This window comes from Rutidosis leptorrhynchoides, chromosome 1 (genome assembly GCF_046630445.1).
Source record: "Rutidosis leptorrhynchoides isolate AG116_Rl617_1_P2 chromosome 1, CSIRO_AGI_Rlap_v1, whole genome shotgun sequence".
Lineage (NCBI taxonomy): Eukaryota > Viridiplantae > Streptophyta > Magnoliopsida > Asterales > Asteraceae > Rutidosis > Rutidosis leptorrhynchoides.
In genome coordinates, this window is record NC_092333.1 from 241,139,444 (window position 1) to 241,152,949 (window position 13,506).

Here is a 13,506-nt window from a genome sequence, read left to right on the forward strand (position 1 = left end):
CGTTGCTTATGATGTTAGGATAGTGGCGTATTGGTTGTATTGCGCACTACAAAGGATGTTTAGTGGTAAGAGTAATCCGTGAGGATTCATGTGGTTCGATCTTCAACGTTCGGAGTGTTGACTTTAGGTTGAGACTTGGTCACTTTTAGCGTTGTCCGTGGTAAAGGTACGCTAAGGAATTTATATCTCGGTACGAGGTTGGTTGAGTTTTTCCCGATATGGGAAATTGAGCAGGTTTTAGTGCTCGGATTGTGGTTTTGATAAATCACGGTTGACGATTTTAGTTGTTAAAATTGATTCGTTGGGAAGAATTGTCTAGGAAAGTTCGTATTGGGACTTGAGTGAGGATCGTTGAGTAGGTCCGGATTGGTTAAGTGGAGAAGATCACGAGGACGTGATCGAGTTTAAGTGGGGGAGAGTTGTAAGACCCAAATATTTATTGTACATAATGTATTTATGGTGTACGATGCGTGTATGAAGTTTACGTGTTGCTTGCTCGGACGCCGAAGGAAACTGGACGTTGTCTGAAGTGACAAGGTGTGTACGTATCCTTTCAACCCCAAATAAAGTCTGTGTTGATGTTCCAAAGCCTTACCATTGGAAAGGAAATCTTATCACGTTTCCAACGATATTTGATTCATCGAAAACGGAGCTACGGTCAAAAAGTTATGGCCAAAACAAGAAACTGAAAACTGACCTGAAGGTTGGAGCGGCGCTCCACCTTTCGGCGCGGCGCTCCGAACCCGTCTGATGCAATTTTCAGCCTTTTTAAAAGGTCTAAATGAAGGGTACTTTGGTCTTTTCACTTGGGGTCGGTTTGGGGTCATCAAAACTGATCCTTTGATCAGTTTGGATCACATTTTCACTCATCAAACACTCTCATCTTCAAACCCTAGAGTGAGAATAGAGCTTTAGAGAGAGAGAGCTCCAATTGGAGAAGAAGAAGGGTGTTTCGGGTCAAACCTCGGGTATTAAAGTTGTTCTACTCATCAACGGCATCATTTTGGCGGTATTGGTAAGTTCTAACTCTGAATTTCATCTTAGTGATTTGATATTCAAGTTAGGGTTTGAACTTAAATTGTTAATAAACCCATTCAAACTCTTGAATTGAGTTTGTGGATGCTAGTAATCGGGTTTATTGTTATTGTTGGTGGATTTTGGGTTGGTGAACAAATTGGCCTTGATTAGGACTTGTAATTGGGCTTAATCACTAGGTTTAGTGATTATGGAAGTGTTGGAACACTTTTAGGTGTGTTGGTTGACTAATTTTGACTTTGGGTCAAAATTAGGGTTTGGTGATGATTATGACCCAATTGTCGAATTAATAAGGTTTATAAACTTAAAACGAATTAGGTTGAAGCATAGAACCGAGTTAAATATGTTTTGGTGTCAAAACTTGCTAATGGCGTGATATTGACTTCTTATGGGTCAAATTAGGGTTTAAGTGTCATTTTGGGCAAGATAGGTATTTAACACCTATGATGGGGTTTAATTGGCGTATTAAGACTATTCTCACTTGTGTTAGTGATTATTGGTTAATTTTGGGCGCGGTTTGTACTTGGAAGTGCATTTGGGTCAAATTTGCACTAAGTGTCAAATTGGGTTGGTTTGTAAATCCAATCTAAGTGTGTTGTTGAATTTGTGATAATGGAATAGGTACTTTCCATTGACGAGTTGCAGATTATTCGGTAGCATTCTTCAAGGCGACAAGGTGAGTGTTAATATCCTATGTGCATATGTATGTGTAGGATGGGTGCGGGTCGGGTGAAGTGGTTCTCGGTCATGGAGCTCACTTCACATATAGGTGGATTGATGAACTTGTCTATAGGTCCAATTGACACGGTTGTGCGTTTTGGTTGACCACCTTTGACGAGGTGCACACTTTGTGTGTACGTTATCACATGGGCGGGTGATGTGAATTATATAACCCCAATGGCGAAGGGTTAATATTGTGAGTGGAATAATTATGCGTTCATGTTTATGGCGTATTTGTTTGTGGATGTTATGGTAGCATCGAGTGTGAACCACGAGCCGGTAGCACTATAAAAATAGATGTGAACCACGAGCCGGTAGCATCGAGTGTGAACCACGAGCCGGTAGCACTATAAAAATAGATGTGAACCACGAGCCGGTAGCATCGAGTGTTAACCACGAGCCTGTAGCACTATAAAAATAGATGTGAACCACGAGCTGGTAGTATCGAGTGTGAACCACGAGCCGGTAGCACTATAAAACAAGGCGTGAACCACGAGCCGGTAGCACTATAAAAGAGTATGACTCAAATACGTATGGTGTGAACCACGAGCCGGTAGCACCATAGCGTTATGGTTAACCATATTGTGTTGTGATTGTATAGCATGTTATATATATATATATATATATATATATATATATATATATATATATATATATATATATATATATATATATATATATATATATATATATATATATATTGTGATGAGTACATGCTAATGTGGTTTTGGGATGGTGTACGACTTGTTAGTATTTACGAGTATGTTGATATACTAATTGTGTTACAAGTTTGTATGAGGTATTTGATATTTGTGTGGCGTGTCCATTTTATACATATATATGTATGTAGTATGTTATCATTCACTAAGCGTTAGCTTACCCTCTCGTTGTTGACCTTTTTATAGATTGCATGGATGCGGAGGTTCGGGTAAGCGGGGACTAGTGGACTCGCGTAGTTGCATTAGAAGGCTTGCTTTTGGATTGATTAGGATGGGGTAGCGTATCCCCAATCGCCATGCTCGGCTTTATTTTGTGTTAATAGTCATGTGGTTGAAAACTTGTATTTTCGTACGAAAGTCGTAAAACGGCCAATGTGGGCCCGGTCTTCGTAAAACTAATTTTATTAATGGAACGTGTTAGTTCTACATATATTAATGTATGGTTAAAAGCGTTTTGTCTAAATACGTCGGGAAGTGGTCAAACATTTTCGCATTTCATGACTTTTTGGACAGGCCACTTTGGCGCGCCGCGCGGCCATATGGCGCGCCGCGCCATGTGCTTTACCAGCAAAAAAAAAAAAAATTCTGCGTTATTGGTTGGTTAACGGGTTGGGTTGTTACAAAGAACCAAAACCCACTTTTTGAACTCCATAAATTCGGCCATATAATAAACCCACCCAAAACCATAAATTTTTGCATTTTACAATCATGCATGTACATAAAATGCAAAATATATAGTGAGTTTAATAATCATCTCGAAGCATATTTCAACAACTTCGGCTCTAGATACCATTGTTGGGATTTAACAAGTTCATAAACATACTTGAAACATTTAAAGATCAAATTAAGCGGAAGCATGAAGTAATACCATTTTAGAACTTGTTATACTTTAACCAATTGAAGTTAAATCCCAATTAGGATCAAGTTGTGAAACATACTTACAAACTAGAAGCAAGAAAAGAGTATATACCTTCTCCTAGCTAGTTGATAGATGATGATGAAGATGATGATGAATGAAGCCTCTAACTTGAAGTCTCAAGCAAATAATACCCCAAGCAATAACCCCAACACCTTTGCCTTTAGTTAGGATTTGTTTTACACTTAAAATGAACTTGCAAAAGCAAACTTAGAACCCTCCTTTGGTCCCTAAACAGCCACGGCCAAACAGCAGCTGGAGGGAGAGTTTTTTCAGTTTTTTTCTCCAAGTGTATTGATGTGTTTGCATGTATTAGTTGAGTCAAGGAATTGGTAAACTACTTAAGCATGTGCCTTAGTAGTTGTGCTACCTTAAAAGTGATAAAACAAGGCATGGGTGTCTCCTTGGAGACTCCAAAATTCTGCACACTTTTAAATATATAATAAGGATTATATTTTTATAAAACATGTTATAAAATACTTGTAATTTATATAAAACTTATTATATAAAGTATGCATTTGTTAAGTCACTTATTTTATAAACCAATTTAATAAAATATAACACAACATAATTATTTAAACCTATAAATAATTAAATACACATCATATGTAAATTATCCAAATAATTTATCTCAAGTGATTATAATTTAGAAAACCGATTTTCTAAAGTTCAAGTGTCGCGTATTCATTTAACAATCCAACCGTTAAAATAAATACATATAAAGTGTTGGTAAGCTTGTTATTGGGTATGACCCGACTTGGATCATAACATAGTGGCCACGTTAATTTAATATGTCTCTCGGGCATACGAAATACCTTCAATTACAAATTATTGTTTCAAAAGTAATTAAGTTTGAATTGTAACAACCCAAACCAACCCTCGACCAAACCCCGTGAAAATACAAAAAAAAAAAAAAATTGCTGTACAGTGACCCCGCGCGCCGCGCCCCCTACCTGGCGCGCCGCGCCAAAACGGCCTGTCCCCGGGCTTTTTAAATGCGAAAAAGATAGACTCGTTCCCGACACTTTCAGACGAAACGCTTTTTACAACACATTAATATAAGTAAAACTAACATGATTAATTAATTAAAACGAGTTTTACATCGCGGGGCCGACATATACCCAAAATACCCCTTTTAATACAAAATACAACTTCGACCCAATGAGTTTAAGTTCCAACAAACTACGAGCATGATGTTGGGGATAAACTACCCAATCCTAGGTCGAATCCAAGCAAGCATCGAAATGGGAAAATCATCTAATCCCGAGCATACCCTTGCCACGTCCGCCTTCGAACCTAAAAATGTAAACAACGAGAGGGTAAGCTAATGCTTAGTGAATGCAATACTTATACACATACATACATAATCCAATTACTTGCATACACCTACACAACAACACAATAACATTAGCAAACCGCAATAACAAATAAACGATTAATCGTACGTACAACAAGTCAACATCATTAGCATAGAGATCACAACAATAATACATGCCAAAAACGAATACGTACAATGCTAATAAAATTACACATCCCAATATACCCAATGTCGACATTCGACTCGATGGTGGCCGACGAAGAGTAGTAGGTCAAAATCGTTAACTACTCACCACCCATCGCACGCGTAAGTGGCCGACGAAGAGTAGTAGGTCAAAATCTTTAACTACTCACCACTACGCACTATGAGGCCGACGAAAAGTGCAACCGAAACGTTAACACTTACCTCAATCACAAGGATGGCCGACGAAAAGCGGAACCGCTTACCATCCCACGATAAGTGGTCAACGAAGAGCGAACCCCTAAACGGTTAACACTCACCACTTACCCAAACACACATGTGGCCGACGAAGAGCGATAGGTCAAACGTTAATCACTCGCCACAAACTAAATATACACATGTGACCGACGAAGAGTGATAGGTCAAACATTAATCACTCGTCACATATCCAAACGCACACATGTAGCCGACGAAGAGTGATAGGTCAAACATTAACCACTCGCTACATATCCAAAACGAATATAGCCAACGAAGAGCTATCCACGCGGATATCACTCACTATATTTTTCCCAACTTAAATGTGGTCCACGAAAAGTGAATCCTAACGGATATCACTTACCACCCCGCACACAAGCAACCAAATTATATACATAAGCGTATAAATATTCCACTCACCTTGAAATACTTGAAGAACGTATTCCGCGATCTTAACTTCTTCCACCGACTTCACGCAAATCACCTACGCAAAGTATACATGCAAATAAGCTACTCACAATGCTTGTTCGACTTAAACAATACATATGTTCTCCTAGAACATCCTATTGACCAACTTTGACCAAAAACCATTTTTCGCTCGAAAACCTTCATAATCACAAATGACTTGTGATTATGCCTCAACAACATCATTTAAACATGGTTTGGTCATTCGATCACTCATTTAAACACACGATCTGCCCATTTGGTCCTAAAGTGTGTTTTACACCCTATTAAGCATAAAACGATACTCACAAGTCCAAAGCTTATGAAATCACTTCCCGCGTTCCCGAAATAGCTAATCTTAACTCTTTTAGCCATTAAACCCCATTTATAGGGTTGTTTACTCAAAAACCCATTTTGACCTAAAACTAGTCAAAACACCAAATTGTAAGTTTACACCCCTAATCACCAACAATCCAAGTAGCTAGTGATTTCATCAACTAATTTAGTTTTACAAACCCACAATATCATCATCCAACCCTAGACCCACCAATATTAGGGTTCTTGCACTAAAACTTAACCCGTTTACCCCAAACTTCCAAGAAATGGGTTTTACATCTACTTTAACACAAACCCTAGCATAATAAACGAATTAACACAACTAAATCCGAATTAGGGTTTTACCTTTTGAAGAAAACGAAGCTAGTACAACAACAACACAAGTAATGAGCTTAAACTTGAAGAATCCAAGCTTCTTCTTCCTCTTCTCAAGCTTTCTCACTCTACTCTCACTCTAGAACTTGAGGTTGAAGATGAGAGTGTTTGTGGACTTGAAAATGATCCAAAAGTGGATCTAAAACTGATCTAAAAGCCACAAATCCGTCCACAAGTGAAAGGACCATAATACCCTTCATTTAGACACTTAAAATGCTGAAAAAACGCATCAGACCCATTCGGCGCGCCGCGCCAAAAGGTCGCGCGCCGCTCCACACTGCAGGTCAGATTTCAGAAACTTGTTTTGGCCATAACTTTTTGACCGTAGCTCCGTTTTCGATGAACCAAATATCGTTGGAAACATAATAAGATATTCTTTCCAATGGTAAGGCTTTAAAACATCAACTCAAACTTTATTTGGGGTTGAAAAGATACGTACACACTTTGTACCTCAAACAACGTCCAGTTTTCTTCGACGTTCGAGCAAGCAACACGTACCTGCTTCGTACACTTCGTATACGCATCGTACACCATAAATACATTATGTACAATAAATATTTGGGTCTTACAACTCTCCCCCACTTAGAATCGATCACGTCCTCGTGATCCTCGTCACTTAAATTAGCAAGTACCAAAATCCATGGTCCTTCGACATACGTCCAAACTCGATGTCCACAACATTTCCCCCAAATTCGAAGATTTCATACAAATCCTTTAGGCGACCTTACACAAGGTTACCTTTCCGTTTAGAATCATCATCCGTGATTCACCAATTCTACCAAACCGAGCACTAAGTCTCGCTTCGTCCCCGAACCGGGACAAACTCATGCCTCGACCGCATGACATAAACAAGCTAACATTCCATATCCTCGTACCAAGTTAGCAATCCCTTTAGCGTACCCTTATCACGTACATCGCTAAAGTAACAACACACCAATAACATGGCCAATAAACAACACAATGGAGCCGACGAAAAGTGAATCCTCGCGATTGGATACCACTTGCCCCACATCCTTACGCGTACGTGGCCGACGAAAAGCGGTAGATCAAACGTTAACCACTTACCACTACGCAACAAGAGGCTGACAAAAAGCGCATCCTTACGGATCACACTTACCTCTACCCACACATGGCCAAACAAAAGCGATCCCTAACGGAAAACGCATTCCACACACCAATAAGTAGCCGACGAAAAGTGAATCTTAACGGATAACACTTACTACTTATCACACTTCAACCGTGGCCAACGAAAAGTGAACCCTCACAATTGGATGACACTTGCCACAATACATATAAACAAATTAAGTATATGCACATACTTAGAATCATTCCACACATCCAGGAATTCCCGCACACAAAATATCCGCACGCGCGAATATCGCCATCACAACCGAGCAAGAACCACCTATATCGCACATAGGCACAAAACAATAATTCTCTAGAAGAGAATCCGACACACACATCCCTTAACCGAGGGATTTCACCTTGCTCGTCAAACACGTCCATTACCTCTCAACGAGATTTACCACATTACCACCTCGGTGATAATTTAAGTCCAAAATCATAAGTACAATTTTAACCGAAATTGTACTCTACCGCAAACCGACCAAATCTAGGTCCCTACACAAATTTCAGATCCACTATGAGCATCATCCGAAATCTCACACTAAAAACCTATCCTCAAACACTTCGAACGAAAAGTGTACCATAATTTACCCAAACTTTAACCTTGCAAATTCTCCGATTGCCGTAACTAATCAAAGTTTCACCTAGTCAATCATGTACCTAAGGGTTTATCTTCGGTACCCTAAGTACAACATAACCGCATCACCATCGGAGTCGAACACTACGCTTGTAGGTATGGAAAAAGGCACCTAACGTCGCGTCATGTAGACTCCTTCACCAATACACGTCGAGATCAACACTAGATCTCTCGGGTTTTACCCACCCGACGAACCTCACGGTTTAACAACCTCTACACGAGAGCGAACACGCTCTATCATTCGAACACCAAAACCCACCCATGTGGCTTGGTATAAATATTTTCCAAATATCAAGGAATGCTTGGTTGCACCAAGTCTTATGCCCTTCGCCCGACAACCGGATCAACAACATAGGGTAATTCCATGAGGAACACTACCCCTCATTACACTACGCACTAACACAAAATGCAACAAACAACATCATAAGTACGTTTCAATAAGATAGTCGAAAAATTACCTGAACACCATCGTCAGGTTCTCATGCATCACTAACTAAATCCGGACACGTCGACCTTCGGTGTCCCTCCTTTTGACAATTAAAACACATAACCTTGTTAGACTTTGCATTCGTACACTCGCGCGACAAATGACCTCGTTAACCACAATTATAACACGTGGGCACAAAACCACCGGTGCCACTCCTTTTCATGCTCCCGACACCCTCGGTAGCGCTTTTACTCTTCTTGTTCGAAAACGCAGTCGCTTCGAACTTCCGTTTACTAACATCGGACACGCTTGGCTTCGACACCTCCGGTTCGAAACCCCGAGCCAACTCAAACAACTCTTCAAAAGACTTAGCCATTCCCCGACTAATCTTACCCTTAAATTCGTCATTCAGTGTACGGTAGAAATCTTTCATCAACTTGTGATCGTCACCAACGTACTCCGGACAAAAACGAGTCTTTGCTAAAAAGGTAGACTTGAGAGTAACCAAGTCCATCGAACCCTGTCGCAAATTGTGTAACTCGTCCCGGATTCTATCAAGATCGAAAGAAGTTCGGTATTCATCAAAGAACTCCTTTTTGAACTCATCCCATGACAAGCTCATACATTGTTCCTCGCCATACAATTGAATCTTGTCATCCCACCACAACTTGGCTTCTTCACGTAACATACTAGAACCGTACCTCGTTTTCTTCTCGGGAGGACATTCACTAGTACGGAAAGCCCCCTCGATGTCGGAAACCCAACATGTACTCTTCAACGGATCCCTTACCCCATTAAACATAGGAGGTTGTGCATCCTTGAAGTTTTTGTAATGGAAGTCCCGCCTCCCATTTCCTTCACTCCCTTCACCTCGGGGATAAATATTTCTAGCATCAAGCGCTTCCTCGATTGTGACCTTCACCCTTTCATCAATTAGATCGGTTATTTGCCCATCAACCGATTCCCGGAAAACCTTTCTAACATCCTCGAGAAACTCCGCTTTTTGACGTTTAAAGATGGCCTCAACCATAGCCGTGAACTCAACGTCTTCATCTTGATCTTCGTTGGCTTGTTTGCTCCTTGTCGTCATTCTAAGAAATGAACTCGGTTAGGAACACAACATGAATAACTTACACACACCACCACGATCAATCGTTCACAAGCATATAATATGCCACCGTTCGTACATCCCATCTAGTTCAACACTTGTTGTACATCACTTGCATGACTTGGCTTGCAACCGTAATAATGGTCGCGAAGCATTATTACGCTCACACGCCATGCCGAACTCATGAATACAACAATCATCTCGCTAGATGTTCAACACAACATAACATGATTAGTAACACATAATCAACACATAGTTAAAGCACCTATTCTCAAAGGCACTAACTAGAAACCCGAACCGACCCGTAATCCTACAAGTCCCGCATAAAAGCATACACAAAAGTCTAAGTCTAGGCACCTATCTCAAGTCGCCTAAATCCCTTAGACCATGCTCTGATACCACTTGTAACAACCCAAACCAACCCTCGACCAAACCCCGTGAAAATACAAACAAAAAAAAAAATTGCTGTACAGTGACCCCGCGCGCCGCGCCCCCTACCTGGCGCGTCGCGCCAAAACGGCCTGTCCCCGGGCTTTTTAAATGCGAAAAAGATAGACTCGTTCCCGACACTTTCAGACGAAACGCTTTTTACAACACATTAATATAAGTAAAACTAACATGATTAATTAATTAAAACGAGTTTTACATCGCGGGGCCCACATATGCCCAAAATACCCCTTTTAATACAAAATACAACTTCGACCCAATGAGTTTAAGTTCCAACAAACTACGAGCATGATGTTGGGGATAAACTACCCAATCCTAGGTCGAATCCAAGCAAGCATCGAAATGGGAAAATCATCTAATCCCGAGCATACCCTTGCCACGTCCGCCTTCGAACCTAAAAATGTAAACAACGAGAGGGTAAGCTAATGCTTAGTGAATGCAATACTTATACGCATACATACATAATCCAATTACTTGCATACACCTACACAACAACACAATAACATTAGCAAACCGCAATAACAAATAAACGATTAATCGTACGTACAACAAGTCAACATCATTAGCATAGAGATCACAACAATAATACATGCCAAAAACGAATACGTACAATGCTAATAAAATTACACATCCCAATATACCCAATGTCGACATTCGACTCGATGGTGGCCGACGAAGAGTAGTAGGTCAAAATCGTTAACTACTCACCACCCATCGCACGCGTAAGTGGCCGACGAAGAGTAGTAGGTCAAAATCGTTAACTACTCACCACTACGCACTATGAGGCTGACGAAAAGTGCAACCGAAACGTTAACACTTACCTCAATCACAAGGATGGCCGATGAAAAGCGGAACCGCTTACCATCCCACGATAAGTGGTCAACGAAGAGCGAACCCCTAAACGGTTAACACTCACCACTTACCCAAACACACATGTGGCCGACGAAGAGCGATAGGTCAAACGTTAATCACTCGCCACAAACTAAATATACACATGTGACCGACGAAGAGTGATAGGTCAAACATTAACCACTCGTCACATATCCAAACGCACACATGTAGCCGACGAAGAGTGATAGGTCAAACATTAACCACTCGCTACATATCCAAAACGAATATAGCCAACGAAGAGCTATCCACGCGGATATCACTCACTATATTTTTCCCAACTCAAATGTGGTCCACGAAAAGTGAATCCTAACGGATATCACTTACCACCCCGCACACAAGCAACCAAATTATATACATAAGCGTATAAATATTCCACTCACCTTGAAATACTTGAAGAACGTATTCCGCGATCTTAACTTCTTCCACCGACTTCACGCAAATCACCTACGCAAAGTATACATGCAAATAAGCTACTCACAATGCTTGTTCGACTTAAACAATACATATGTTCTCCTAGAACATCCTATTGACCAACTTTGACCAAAAACCATTTTTCGCTCGAAAACCTTCATAATCACAAATGACTTGTGATTATGCCTCAACAACATCATTTAAACATGGTTTGGTCATTCGATCACTCATTTAAACACACGACCCGCCCATTTGGTCCTAAAGTGTGTTTTACACCCTATTAAGCATAAAACGATACTCACAAGTCCAAAACTTATGAAATCACTTCCCGCGTTCCCGAAATAGCTAATGTTAACTCTTTTAGCCATTAAACGCCATTTATAGGGTTGTTTACTCAAAAACCCATTTTGACCTAAAACTAGTCAAAACACCAAATTGTAAGTTTACACCCCTAATCACCAACAATCCAAGTAGCTAGTGATTTCATCAACTAATTTAGTTTTACAAACCCACAATATCATCATCCAACCCTAGACCCACCAATATTAGGGTTCTTGCACTAAAACTTAACCCGTTTACCCCAAACTTCCAAGAAATGGGTTTTACATCTACTTTAACACAAACCCTAGCATAATAAACGAATTAACACAACTAAATCCGAATTAGGGTTTTACCTTTTGAAGAAAACGAAGCTAGTACAACAACAACACAAGTAATGAGCTTAAACTTGAAGAATCCAAGCTTCTTCTTCCTCTTCTCAAGCTTTCTCACTCTACTCTCACTCTAGAACTTGAGGTTGAAGATGAGAGTGTTTGTGGACTTGAAAATGATCCAAAAGTGGATCTAAAACTGATCTAAAAGCCACAAATCCGTCCACAAGTGAAAGGACCATAATACCCTTCATTTAGACACTTAAAATGCTGAAAAAACGCATCAGACCCATTCGGCGCGCCGCGCCAAAAGGTCGCGCGCCGCTCCACACTGCAGGTCAGATTTCAGAAACTTGTTTTGGCCATAACTTTTTGACCGTAGCTCCGTTTTCGATGAACCAAATATCGTTGGAAACATAATAAGATATTCTTTCCAATGGTAAGGCTTTGAAACATCAACTCAAACTTTATTTGGGGTTGAAAAGATACGTACACACTTTGTACCTCAAACAACGTCCAGTTTTCTTCGACGTTCGAGCAAGCAACACGTACCTGCTTCGTACACTTCGTATACGCATCGTACACCATAAATACATTATGTACAATAAATATTTGGGTCTTACAACTCTCCCCCACTTAGAATCGATCACGTCCTCGTGATCCTCGTCACTTAAATTAGCAAGTACCAAAATCCATGGTCCTTCGACATACGTCCAAACTCGATGTCCACAACATTTCCCCCAAATTCGAAGATTTCATACAAATCCTTTAGGCGACCTTACACAAGGTTACCTTTCCGTTTAGAATCATCATCCGTGATTCACCAATTCTACCAAACCGATCACTAAGTCTCGCTTCGTCCCCGAACCGGGACAAACTCATGCCTCGACCGCATGACATAAACAAGCTAACATTCCATATCCTCGTACCAAATTAGCAATCCCTTTAGCGTACCCTTATCACGTACATCGCTAAAGTAACAACACACCAATAACATGGCCAATAAACAACACAATGGAGCCGACGAAAAGTGAATCCTCACGATTGGATACCACTTGCCCCACATCCTTACGCGTACGTGGCCGACGAAAAGCGGTAGATCAAACGTTAACCACTTACCACTACGCAACAAGAGGCTGACAAAAAGCGCATCCTTACGGATCACACTTACCTCTACCCACACATGGCCAAACAAAAGCGATCCCTAAAGGAAAACGCATTCCACACACCAATAAGTAGCCGACGAAAAGTGAATCTTAAAGGATAACACTTACAACTTATCACACTTCAACCGTGGCCAACGAAAAGTGAACCCTCACAATTGGATGACACTTGCCACAATACATAAAAACAAATTAAGTATATGCACATACTTAGAATCATTCCACACATCCAGGAATTCCCGCACACAAAATATCCGCACGCGCGAATATCGCCATCACAACCGAGCAAGAACCACCTATATCGCACATAGGCACAAAACAATAATTCTCTAGAAGAGAATCCGACACA